At 43.8% G+C, this 13,626-nt stretch overlaps 3 long non-coding RNA genes across 4 annotated transcripts in view; 2 read left to right on the top strand and 1 right to left on the bottom strand.

The window, feature by feature from the left end:
- The window catches only part of LOC308473934, a 391,929-nt gene that overhangs the window by 285,471 nt on the left and 92,832 nt on the right, over positions 1-13,626 (bottom strand). The window lies entirely within an intron of this gene.
- On the top strand, positions 100-2,251 carry LOC308473910. Its single transcript, XR_013984392.1, has 2 exons — positions 100-541; positions 2,002-2,251. It is a non-coding gene; the product is annotated as an uncharacterized lncRNA (long non-coding RNA).
- LOC308473919 lies at positions 2,595-4,761 on the top strand. 2 transcript variants are annotated; one of them, XR_013984400.1, is made up of 2 exons: positions 2,595-2,835; positions 3,478-4,761. It is a non-coding gene; the product is annotated as an uncharacterized lncRNA (long non-coding RNA). The 2 variants fall into 2 exon arrangements; XR_013984401.1 differs by having other exon boundaries at positions 2,595-2,886.

The following is a 13,626-nucleotide window of genomic DNA, read 5'->3' as shown; positions in this document are numbered from 1 at the left end:
GCCGCCTAGAGCGGCAGCCGGATGTTCTCCCTGGGAGGTGTACTTCCGGATAACGGCCGCCGGGGCGAGGAGGGGGCGGGGCGAAAGGCAAGGCTGTGGGATTTCTTCGGCGGAAGGAGGGCGTGGCTAGCCCGGAGGCGCGGAATCTGTCTTCCGGCGGGAGTTCAAGGCGGGGGGGGGAGGGTGTGTGGAGGCGGCTGGTGCTGGTTCTGCTCCTCCTCCTCCCCACGCGCTGCACGTCTTAAATCGCGAGCCTTAAAATAGCGAGGGGTTTGCACGGCATGGAGAAACTGCAGCGGTTGGTTGTTTAGCTTGCCATTCGCACTGGCGCTGTTTGATTGGCTGTGGAGCTGGAGTGAGCGTTGTCCGCCCGCCCTGCTCCAGGGATAAAAGGAGGGAAGGCAGAGCGCGCCAGCAGGTGAGGCTCCACGAGGTGCTTCTTGGTAGGTGTGCGAGCCACCCTGGTGCCTTCTTGCTGCCTGTCTGAGGCTGGCGCAGGGCTTTATGCTGCGGTGGAGTCCCTCCCAGTAATAAGACTATTGTGATGTTTTATTTAAATTTAAAATTTTAATTAAAAAAATATTAAATGATGCTTTTGCTTGCTTGCCCTCCCATTCTTTGATGGGTCCTTTGGGGCAGGGCCCTTCTCTGTCGCAGCAGGGGGAAATGAAGGCAGGGGAGATTTAACAGTGGTAGCCTGATGCTGAAATGGGAGATTGGGTAGTTGTGAGGTGAGACGGGGTGGGTTGGGTTGATGCTTCGTGCTTGTTGGTAAGCGGTGCAAGCAACTTCATGTCTACTCACAAGTAAGCCCTACTGAATGCAATTAAAATTATTCTTATTTAATGTTTGATATTTTATTAGGTTTTTTATATATGCTCTAAGCTGCCCAGAGTGGCTGGGGAAACCCAGCCAGATGGGTGGGGTATAAATAATAGTTATTACTACTAAAGTGGCTTACTCATAGGAAAGTAGTTAGTTAGTCCAGCCTTCCTCATGTATAGAATTGTAGCTGGCCCTCTCAGTGACGAAGCAAATGCAATTTGACACTAGTAAATTACTTTAATTACTCTTAAATTAGTTGCAAATAGATTAAATTGTTAATCATATACAAGTTTAATTAATATTTTTACTAAATCTACCACTTACTTAAATTTTGAATGTGCCCCCAAAACTCCATAGAACATTAATAAATTCTCCAGGAATATTAATGGTTTCATTGAAGCATATTATCAATGAGTTAAATTTCATATAACTATATGCATCAAATTTAGATTGTTGTTCATTTTGGCTATTGGCATCACTGCACAGTCTGCTTGTTCAGATGCATGTGTTCTGTTCTACTTTGCATGTATAGGAGCATCTGTCTCATGTACTGGGACTCTCCACAGTACACACTTACTTGGGAGCCAGGCTTAAACATTTCTTTTGTCAAGTGTGTGAGAAGAACATTGTGGTGGCTTGGCAATAACCAAGCATTTGTTCAAGCTAGGTTGACTTTTATTGTTGTACCTGGCAGGATCACAGCAGGGCACAGGATGCAGAACTAGATGGATTCCCCACCCCCATCCGATCCAGCAGGGCTCTTCTTGTTCTGTTAAATCTCCCAAATGCAGAAGGAAGGGCCATATAGCTCAGATACAGAACACCTTCCTTGCATGCAAATGGTCCTAGGTCCAGTCCTTGGCATCTCGGGCTGGGAGAGACCTTGGACAGCTGCTGCCAGTCAGTGTAGGCAGTACTGAGCTAGGTGAGCCAGTGGTGTGACTTGGTATAAGGTAGCTTTTGCAGAAACTCCTCTACTGTAAAACAGAGGTAAGAACTTTTATTCCCCAGTGGTTCCTGGAGAGCATTCCTGGAATGGAGTGACGACTCCTCTCTCAGCTGACTTCCCTATCTCTTTGTTGTTTAGAGTGATACACCTTGGATTGCACCAGTTTAGACTGAAACACCCTGTTTTACATCATCATCCTCCTCATACTTCTTTCTCATGGATTTCAGTAAATAAGTCACCTTCAAAATATCCTCTTGAGAGAACAAAGGAGCAGCAGCAGGCCAGCCAGAGCTCAGCTGGCAAGGAGTTGCCTACTAGAAAAATTAACCAATAAAGTGAAACTGACACGGGGACAAACAGAAGAAGACGCCTTTATCACATACACAGCCCAACAAGACAATGACAATAATCCACCAACAGCATACAAATCAATATGGCTAACCTGATCCAAAACACCCACCTACCCCACTCACACGAAAACAAAGATCACCACAGCCAATCACAAACAAACAACCACACCCTAGGCCAACCCCAACCTCTCTCACCACCAAAGGAACACAAGTGAACAGCACAAGTAATGCTGACACCAATAATAGCATAATAGAAACATCGCCACCCGACCCCACCCCCACCCATCTTCCCTCCCTCCACCCCTTTTTTTCCCTCTCCCCCTAATGTCTCAACAAATGAAATGGATTTGTAAAAATGTTACATGGAAAAAATACGAGAGACATTACACTTACTTCTGTAAAACAAGAAAATCTTTAATAAAAAAGAAAAAGCTGGCAAGGAGCTGGAGGGCAGCACAGCACAGGTGGGCATGAGAGGCAGGCAGGCTGTGGCCTGTGGGGTAGGACCCAGGGTAGGAGAGGAGGGGGCATTGTTACTGTTGTGATTCTTTGAATAAGAGAAACATAACAAGTATTTCCATTGTTTTCTCCATAGAGGATCCTTTGCCGTTCGTAAGTGTAGTCAGGATGTCTGCAGAACCCCAGAAGCAGAGGAGGCTGTCAGTGTATGGGGCAGAGTGTATCCAAGCTAATAAACAGCAAAATACACAGGTTTCCATTGCTACTTTTCTCATTCCTCAGACCTCCCTTGAAGCAGACCTGGTATATGGTTCAATTATTTGTGTTGCCAATGTAACATTGGCTATATTATAGCTTAATGTTGACCATATTATACAGTCAGCAAGGATCTAGACAGTTATCTGCAAATTGATCCTGCTTATTTGAGGCACTTTATTTGATGTTATTACAGTCTTCACCTATACTAATTTTATAATTAAATAATATACATCTAACTATGTCAACGTAGAATACAGTGCGGCTAAATACGTAACTACCAGATTTTGCAATCCAAAAGCTTGCTGCATATTTCAAAATTGCTTTTATTTCCTAAGAATTAAAGCAACCAATCTTTTTCTATTTAATAGCTGAGTTCATATTTTGTGTACTACTAGGACTCCTTTTATGCAGGTTACAGCTGCGGAGTTGGTGCACACGTATCACACTGTTAAACACAACTTCAACTATAACAGTGCTAATTGTGCATACGAACTGAACCAGAAGATACTGCAGGACCGAGCTATAGGAGAAGAAAATATGAGACCTTAATAAGGGATGTTCTTGAGCCAAAAGTTGTTGAAGATATGGTGAAAAAGTTGAAATCTGAAAGTCCCCTCTTTTTCTCCATTCAGACAGATGCCTCCAACAAGGAAAACAGAAAAACATTCCCTCGTGCAGTGCAGTTCTTCACTCCTGAAAGTGGAGTCATGAACAATAAGATTGAGTTCATCGAGAATCCCAAGGGATTGTGGATTGCAAACTGCACACTTTAAGAAAACTGGGATTGCTGAATGGAAACTTTAGTATTCACAATTTGGTCTACACAGTGTTGAAGAAGAAAAAACAGAAGAAGAAACAACCCTTTGTTGGTACTGCAAGGCCCATATTGTGCATAACATGGCTTTCAGTGGAACCATGTCTCTGCTCCTGCTTCATTAGGCTTGTTGTGGATTTTCCCAGACTACTCCTCACTAGCTGAAGCTAGGCATAAATGCAGGAGTGCAGGATGAGGAAGACAGTTATGTTGTGGAGGTTTATCTCCTTTTTTGCAATCACATATTGTCCCTCTTTGTAGATACTGTTATGAAGCTTGAAGCCAATAACACCACCTGCGTAGAGCTGTATGCCATTATGTATTCCTTTAGACCCAAACTGGCACAGAGACATGATGACCAGTTCTTTGGAGACCTGACCAAAGTGAAGCTGCAGCGCCTTTCTCCAGTTGATGCAAACAGGGCAATGGGAGAATTCATTTTATTCATTGAGACTGCCATTTCATTGAGAAATGGTTTGCTTTTTCAAATTGCAACTGGCTTTTCTACCTCCAGCCCCTCTCCCTCCAGGATAGCAAGTTTATCTAGAGACGTTGAAAAGGTCTATGAAAATCTCAGCTTCACTACCAGAGTGGACATGGATAAGCTGTATGATGAAAGCGTAACAGGCAACTGCATTCTGGAGCAGCTTTTAAAGGATGCTCAGTGAAAGAACAAAGATGTGGCTGCAAAGTGGATGGCTATATTTACAGCATGTGATCTACCCAGTTTGCCCTGTGGAGTGGATTTCCTCCATAATGTTGAACAAATGGAGTAATGTTCAGAACTGGTGCTCTGTGGAACTGATAAAAAGTGAGGTCCTGATTTCTCTGAACTTTGAGCTGCCATGTGCCGAATTCCACTCTTATTTTGAAGGACAAAGCACTGCTTAATGCAGCAAGGAGTGGCAGAAAGTGGTCATGGAAGGCGAAGTGGAGAGAGACAGACAGAGACTATTGTCTCAAAACAGAGGGACTTCTGGGGCCCTTTCCACAGAAACAGAGATATTAAACACCATGTTAAGTTGCTTCATGTTGGTTTGTGCCAAACCAATTACAAATCATAATGCTTTTGTTTTTCTCCATTGAATAAAGCACTGTAAACCATGTGTACCATTGTAATGACCTTGAAGTCATTTCTGCACCGTGTATGGCAATTTTTAGTGCCCCAGTTCCCCTGCCCCATCCCTTATTTTGCCTGACCGAAGGTGGCAACCCCAGCATTAGTCCAAGATGCTCTGGTTCCATTAATTTTATGAAAGCTACATTTCTGCCTGTTTCCTCAAACTGGGGAAGCCGGAATCCTGTAGGCACTGATGACCTAGAACACTACAGACAATCCTAAAACCCTCTTTTGCGGGGAGGGGGGCAGAGACTTCCATTAGCAGTTTGATTCTGTAGGTAGCCCAAGATATTCTGGCAGAGGGAACTGCTGAAAAGTGAGCCAGGTCAACTGCAGGGCAGGCGCACACGGGAGGCATGGAATGCAATTAGCTTTTTATTAACAGAAAACAGCACAGCAGAGTTCTCTGGTTTGCCTTAATCTGGTTGAGACATTGCTGAAACTGACCGCTAGCTCCACCCTTATCCTCCCCAGCCTTTCACTCTGGATCCCTCCCATGCAAATGGAGGCTGCATTGAGTGGGGTGAGCTCCTCTGTGCCTGTCTGGCCTGTACAGGACTCTCTTCGATTGGGGGGGGGGGGAGTAGAGCCAGTAGGACTGTGGCTGTCCTGCTGCTGTGTAGCAGGGCCAACCTCTGACTCCTCTCTGAATCTGCACTCACACCATGACTGTCAGCCTCTAACCCTGTCCTGGAAGGCCCTCTTCCTGTCCTCCCCCATCACTCAGACACTGCTTCTGGCACCTCCTAGCTGGTCCATTCTGCAGACTGCTGTTTAGTGTACCACCACCAGGATGTGGGATCTGAGTCTTTTGTGTCCTCCCTGGGGGGCTCTTGGGCAGGCGGCTCCTACCACTCTTCCTAATCCAGGCAGCCCTTGACAACTGGGCAGACCATCCTTCTGATCGCAGCACGGAGCTGCCGGTCGGACTGCTCTGACTCTTGTGCCACCTGGCCAAAGGAGCAACTTGTGCAGAGTTTATTTCTGCTTTGTTGTGGAATGTACATATAGCTATAAATAGTGAGGCCAGTTCAGTCTGTTGAGGCTGGGAGGAGGACTTCCCTGCCTCAGGGCCCTGTTTCGGCCAATCTCCACCTGGCCCAGGCCGGCTATAAGAACTGCGGCTGTGGCTGCTAACCAGCAAGGATGAGGGTATTTTGAGGGAAGTTTTGTTGGGAGTTTTTGCTCTTGTTACTGATATTAACTGAGATTACTGATACTAACTTTTTGTATCTTTATTTTTATGTGGAAATTGTTCAGTTTGGTTATGTAGTTTTTAATATGCTTTATTTTTATGACTACTTTGTTATGTTTAGAATTATGAAAATCTTTTCATCTTGTAAGCCGCTTTGAGCATTGTTTTAACTGGAAAGGCAGCATACAAATAAAAAGTGGTGGTGGTGGTGGTAATTGCCAGTTTGGGCATGTGAGTTTTTGCTTTGGCAGCTACAAAATGAGAGAAGGGTTGAGGAAGGAAGGATGAGGAACTTGCAGGCCCCAAACAAAGATTTGGGGGCTGGCAGAGAATTATCATGATGTGGGCTTAGCAGAAGTAAGGCTGAAGGGCTTAACAAGAAGGTGTGCAAGGGCAGAAGAGAGCTATAGCTCTTGAATACAGTTTTTAGAGTTCCTTTCTGCCAAGGATAAGCGCAAGCCAAGGTCTGTGCCAAGGTCTTCTTTTTGTAAACAATGGAGGGCTTACAATTAACTTTCCTCCACTCTTTTCACACGTGGTCCGCACATTAAAGCTCTGCGTCTGAACACTCTTATTTTTGTTTGCCTCAAAGCTTTCCCTGTGAAAACCCACCCTTTATCAATCTGCAAAAATCCCAAGTTGAGGTTTGCTCTGATTCCGCTTGAAAGAGTGCGATTTTGCAGGGAAAGCTGGGAGGGATTAAAGCTCAGACCTCTACCTGCAAAAAGCGGGGCAAAAGTTAAGTTGAAAAGTCCAGAGTCTATTTTATACTATCTGTTTATTTTTGTATGTAGCTTGACTGCCACCCTGTGGCATCTGAAAGTAGAATATTAAGTTACATGGAAGTGAAGTTGCTGACCCATGAATAAAAAAAAATGATGGAAATAATTTCCAGAAAGGTTGCTGTGTTCCCGTCTTTTTCAGCAAAAGTAACAAAGAATCTTGTGGCACCTTATAGGCTAATATATTTATTACGGCATGAACTTTCCTGGGTTAGAGTCCAGTTCCTCAAATATATGAAGTGTAATCCTCAGTTGGCAGTATGCATACACATGGTTATAAGGAAGGAAATGTAGAGGTCTGAGTTAAATGGCAACAAAATGTAGAAAGCGCAGTCTGTGCCAATTCAGTTAGAGCTTAAATGTAGGAAAAACAAGCACAGTGATCCTTCAGAATGGTAGTTGTTGGTAATCACTTTAGCATTGCTAACAGTTGAGGAAATAGTTGTCTGTTTTAAAGTAGTTATGAAGGCATGTTGAGCTACACAACCCACAACTTGGTGCAAAGTTTTTTTAAAAAAAATATTTTTCCTTTGAGCATTTCCTCAAATTAACCTTTTAAAAGCCCCAAGTTGGCTGTTAATATATTCTGATTAGTTCCACTTCAATAAGCACCCAGTTGTAACCTGAAATTATAGCTTTTTATAAGAAGTTGTTTGGATTGTTCAATCATGCTTCTTCATAGTAGATTGTGTCTCCTGCATGCAGACCTACATTTGTGGATTCAGAGTTCATTTGTTTATTAAAAGCATTTTTATTCTGCTTATCAGCCAAGAAGTGGCTCCTTACAAATGTGAATGATAAAATAGTCTCTGCTCTCAGGTGGGGACTGCAGCCCAAAGCGCCTTTGCACAAAGCTTGGGAGTGGTGTTGGTTTGGATGAAGATGTCTGCTGGCACACAGGTCTCCATTTCACACACCAAACGGGCAGGAGGGAGGAAGTGCCACTGGCGGGATCTCTGCCAGCTGCAGCATGGAGAAGGACCTGAATCGGGGAACTCCAGTGGTGGGGAAGAGTAGAGCTAGTCTGGGATCTGCTGGCCTTCCTGCAAAATATGGATCTAATTAGCAACCCCACCCCACTTTCTGGCCAGTGTGAGCAGCAGGGCTGTGGATATGGCAGTGCCCCCCACTGCTTTGTTAAGCCTTGCTGCTGCCAAAGCCAGGGCACTGGTTGCAGCCTTACAGTCTAAAACACATGACACATAAGAAAAAAGGCTCTGGAGGGAGGAGGGTGGAAAAGGGAGAAAGTAGAAGAAGCATAATAATCCACAATACGTTTACAGTGGTACCTCGGGTTAAGAACTTAATTCGTTCCGGAGGTCCATTCTTAACCTGAAACTGTTCTTAACCTGAAGCACCACTTTAGCTAATGGGGCCTCCCACTGCCGCCATGCGATTTCTGTTCTCATCCTGAGCCGCCACCACGTGATTTCTGTTCTCATCCTGAAGCAAAGTTCTTAACCTGAGGTACTATTTTTGGGTTAGCAGAGTCTGTAACCTGAAGCAGTAACCCGAGGTACCACTGTATATCAGAAAGGAACGCTGTGATGCAAACTCAGCTGATGTTCAACAAACAATTCCCAGGAAAGATTATAGAATCCAGAAGAAAGACTGGTTAACCTGCTTGAGCTGTCCCAGTTTATGTGATTTCCAGGAGATACGTCAAATAACCAGAGGGGGTTCTGGCATTCTTCATTTACAACTTTTGTGTTTCCCATCACCATTGATCTAGTGCACTGTTTACACTGAGGCTGTGGGTTATGACCGTAACTACAGCTAAAGTGTGGGCACCACAGAAAGCGGGAGTTATCTCCTCCTCTCTTCCCCATTTATGAAACGAATGGCATGCATCAGCTGTCAGGGTGGCCATGTGTCCTCTTACAGGGGACAGTTCTCTGCTTGACAGGTTATCAGAGGACAGCCCTCTCTTTGAAGGATGCAATATACTCAGAGTCTAGAGTGGATTTCATGCTCTTTATTCAGTTCATAGTGGTGAGGAGGAATGAAAGTTTCCCCAAAGTATCTGCTTTATACTCATTATTTACACAATGGGCTGCACGTGATTGGCTGATTCCGGAATTCTCCTGTAGGCCAATCAGGTTGTGGATTCACTTCCATCTGGAGCTGGATTGGGTGGCTCCTGCAGACCAATCATACTGCTGCATTGTTCTAGGACCAATCAGACTGCTGCATTCTGAATCCTGTTGTTCTAGGACCAATCAGACTGCTGCATTTTGGATCCTATTCAACTCAGTACATAACAAAGGAGTTCTCTGTTTGAAGGGGTTTCCAGTCCACATCTGGTTTAAAGGTAAAGAACTCCAAGAAGGGAGCATGTGCAGGTGGGTGGGTCTTAGCAATGCCCAGAAACAGCACCTGGAGATGAATTTCTGTTTCAATAATTGTCATTATAAAATTGCATCTATGCATACAATTTAGCATATTAAACTTATATGTATGCTCTTTCGTGTTGAGGCATTTCCTTTTTTCTTTGGCAATGCATAAGTGGCTACCCTGGGGTGGAAGGATCAGTCAATTTTGCTTCTCTCAGTTTCTCCTTTTTTTCCAATGTAAAGGTCAGGTCTCCAAAACCAGAATACTGTTTCTGGCAAACCCGAGATCGCTAGATGGAAGAATGTTTTCTAACTGTGACTGCTTTTAGAATGTTTTTAGAACTGTAATTGTCTTAGGAATGCTGTTGCTTTGCTTCTCTTTTTAAAATTGCGGATCTGTTTGAAACCCTGGGCTCCTTTGGGAGAAAAGGCAGGATGTAAATTCAATAAATGCAAATAATCCCAATGCCAACATTTGACCAGTCATCATCACCCACAAGTATCACCATCTAAAGTTGGGGTAGGCCATTCGGTACTTTCCTGATGTCATTGGACCCCAGCACATGTGGTCAAGGGAAGAGAAGCATTGTCGTCCAGCAACATGCGCAGGGCAGCACATTGACTACTCCAGATCTAAAGTAGTATAGGGTAAGAATTTGAGTTTCAAGTCATATGCAAGGGCTGCAAGCAGTTAGGTATTTCATCACACCTATCAGTGAAATGTGTTATTCATACTTCTGCTATTGGGGGCTGGCTTCATTCACAATGTCAACTATTTCTACCTTATATATTGTCAGTGTGCCTTCTGCATGTCCAGGTTAATTAATTAAGGCTGCAAGCTTCTACTCCACTGTAAATATTACTTGTTTCCAGTTAATTCTAACCACTACAATCCTAGCCTTTTAGCCGATTTTTCTCCAGTAAAAAGAAATTGGAGTAAAAATACAATACTTGCTGAATTTTGGGGTTTTCTGCCTCAAGCACCAAAATACCTTGACTTCTAGTACAGTGCGCCTTGACTTAGATGGTGGGTTTTTGGTTCTTTCCTGTATTTATATCAGACCTTTCTCTCCAAGGAACTCAGGTGGCATGCAGGGTTCTGTCTCACCTTATTTAATCCCAGCAACATCCCTATGGGGTGGGTTAGGCACAGAGGCAGTGCCCGGCCTAAGGTCACCCACTGAACTTCATGGCCAAGGTGGGAATTTGAACCCTGCTCTCCCACATCCTAATCAGAGACTCTGATCTCCCCACTGGGGGACACTGTTGCTACTCTGCCTCAGACAGCAAAATGCCTTGGGCAGGCCCTGTACCTTGTTCCCTCAAATGTCAGCATTCTTAACATTCCATCACTTTTTATTGAAATACAACATTTAAACAGCCATTGCCATGGGGTTAGTTTTTTTTTAAGTCTTCTATGTGTAATCAACCCACTTATGAGATCATTTCATGCACTTGAAAAATGGGTTCTGGTTCACAAAATCTTCTGCCACAGGCAAAGTCTTTGGACCCATGTAATTGCACACTCCTCTTGATTGGTTGGCACAAAGTTTGTGCGGATGTTGTACACTGCCATTGTTTGCTAAGCTTTCATTCTCATTTGTGCTGAGATGATGTGGACAGAGCCACTCTCCTCACAGCGACACTGCTTGCCTGGATGGATAACGGCAAGGTGTGGGGGGGGGGGGATGATGGGACAGCGGATTGGCCGATGGTGGTCCTTTCAGTGCAGCCGCTCAGCCCCAACCTTACCTGCTCCAGCCCCATTCAGGTAAGCAGCAGTGAAGGTGGTGTTGGCAGGGCAGCTCCACGATTCTGCTCCACTACATACATTGCTGCTAAATAATAATAATAATAATAATAATAATAATAATAATAATAATTTATTTATACCCTGCCCATCTGGCTGAGTTTCCCCAGCCACTCTGGGTGGCTTCCAATCAAGTGTTAAAAACAATACAGCATCAAATATTAAAAAGTTCCCTGAACATGGCTGCCTTCAGATGTCTTTTAAAGAGAAGATAGCTGCTTATTTCCTTCACATCTGAAGGGAGGGCGTTCCACAGGGTGGGCGCCACTACTGAGAAGGCCCTCTGTCTGGTTCCCTGTAACCTCACTTCTCTCAATGAGGGAACCACCAGAAGGCCCTTGGTGCTGGATCTCAGTGTCCAGGCTGAACGATGGGGGTGGAGACGCTCCTTCAGGTATACAGGACCAAGGCCGTTTAGGGCTTTAAAGGTCAGCACTGACAGCATCATTACACGTCACTTTCCAGTGCATTTTCTTGCACTTTTCTTATCACATTTTTTAAAAGTGTGTTTGTTGCTTGGGAGCACCAAATCCCCTTCAACTGTGCAACCTCAGTTTGCTTGTGTATGAACATATCTCTCATGGATCTAGATATGGATCACATCTAGAAAACAGTGTCAGTTGGGAAGCAACTACTGCATGACTGTTATTTTGACCTATGTCCACTGGTTGGAGCTGATGGCAGCTGTAGTCAAAAGCAGCCAGTGGGCAACAGCTCTTAATGACATCTCTCCATGCTACCAAATCTCCTTTTGTTTACTTGCATACTTTCTACTGGGCGTTTGTACATTTCCAAATCATGCTTTTCCCCTGTGATAATGTTATGACGTATTTCCCTTTCTTCCCGAAAGGAGAAGGGCAATAAAATCTCTAGGCTATTGAATTGAACAGAACAGAAATATATAGAAAAATATATATATTGAAAGAGCAAGTGAAGCGGAAATTTAAAGCCCCTCTGCTGGGAAAAACAGTATAAATAACCGAAGACATCTTGTAAACAGTGCGGTCATAACCTTGAAACATTAAACAGCTCTCTGGGATCTGGCGCATCAGCTGCCTCTGGACTGAGCTTGTTCAGGGGAAAGAGACCAGCACTTTCTGTTTATCTCTCAGCTTAATCTCCCACCGAGTAACAAATCAATTCAATTCAATAGAAAGAAAGTTGTTTAAGTTAAGAAGCCAGAAGGCACCATACAGCTGGGCTAAGCAGAGGTATACCCCTCCCCCAAATGCAAATCACTCTACTTCATCGGTATTCCTAAATTCTCCTTAGGTGCAGCCCCTGGCTCCACCACCTCCTAATGTGATCATGTCTGTATCTTTGAATCAGGCTTTTACCACTCATGGGCAATGTTTCCTTCAAGCTGCATCGCAAAGGGATTAGCACCAAACCTGTTTAGATAGTCAAGGCTCATATGAAGTAAAATAAAGATGAGAATTCATTTGAGAATATACCACAGCAGGGGAACTGTGGTTTGTGCATTTCCAGCAGTCCATGAGCAAGATTAATATGGTCCATGGAGTGTTTGTATTAAATATTTCATATTGGTTTTTAATCGTATTTTTACTGCGTCTTTTCTTCTGTTTTATTTTAATGTATTACAATTTGAATTCTATAGAATTCGGGTTGTAATACAATGAAATGAAATATAAAAAATGAAAGTAAAACTATAATTGAAAAGCATACGGCAACCAGCACCACTCATTGCAATTGCTAAAACGAACAGAAGAAAAAGCATTAAGGAAAAGCATTAGGACCCCAGCAATTTCCAAGTGGCTCAGTGGCAAAGGATTTTGGGAACCACTGTACTACAGAATGCTATGTGTTCACTTGAGAGCAATTACATTTTTTCTTCAATGGATTAGGAATGGAGGATGTCAAGTTACACGAAGTTGAAAGAGATCCGAGCCAGCAAACCTCTTAAGAAATTAAGCATCGCTAATATTTTATACTGAGATTATCACTGAATCATCAGTGTATGTCTGTGCATATAACAAGGCTTCAGTGATTCAATCATCATGCACTGAACAACATTGTTTAAGTACCTCCTGCGATGCATAGAAGGCACAGATTTGGTATGTGTATTTGGGGGACAGCCTGATTTTAGAAAATTCTGACAATACCTTTGCCACAAAACTGTGATGCAATGTCTGTTAGTTAATTCTGGTCATTTGTCTGGCAGACAACAAAATGAGACACACCTCTGATAGAAAGCAAGCATATGGGACGCTCTGTACCAACTTCAGTGAGCCTAGGATTGGAATAAGGAGGATGAAGAGTGGCAGCCAGCCAGGACTGTGTTAGTGCTTGCCAGGAAATATAAGTGTTCATGTAGATGCACGACCCATTCAACTCGATCCACATCAGGTGGATAACAGAGAAAGCAAACATGCATCCCAGCAAGTTTTCATCAGATTTATTAAAATTCCATTTCTTTCCTGAGCTTTAAAGAACATCTCACCCAGGTTGGTCCTACAACACTTCCTCAAGGTGCTGAAGCTTGAACTTGGGGGAATCAAGGTTTGGGAGTGGGAAGATTAAGGGTTTTGGGGGGGGGGTTTGCATTTTTATTCTACCTTTTTCTCTTGAGTTGGAGTACATGGTTCTCCCTCATTTAGTCCTCACAACAACCTTGTGAAGTAAGTTAGGCTGAGAAGCAGAAACTGGCTCTATTGACTGCATCCCCTGGAGTCTCACTGCCCCCCATTGTTTCTGGATGGTTGGAGGATCC

Source organism: Podarcis pityusensis (assembly GCF_964106645.2).
Source record: "Podarcis pityusensis genome assembly, chromosome: 3".
In the NCBI taxonomy this organism is placed as follows: Eukaryota; Metazoa; Chordata; class Lepidosauria; order Squamata; family Lacertidae; genus Podarcis; species Podarcis pityusensis.
The sequence above is the reverse complement of the archived record's forward strand: the minus strand, read 5'-3'. Positions and strand labels throughout refer to the sequence as shown.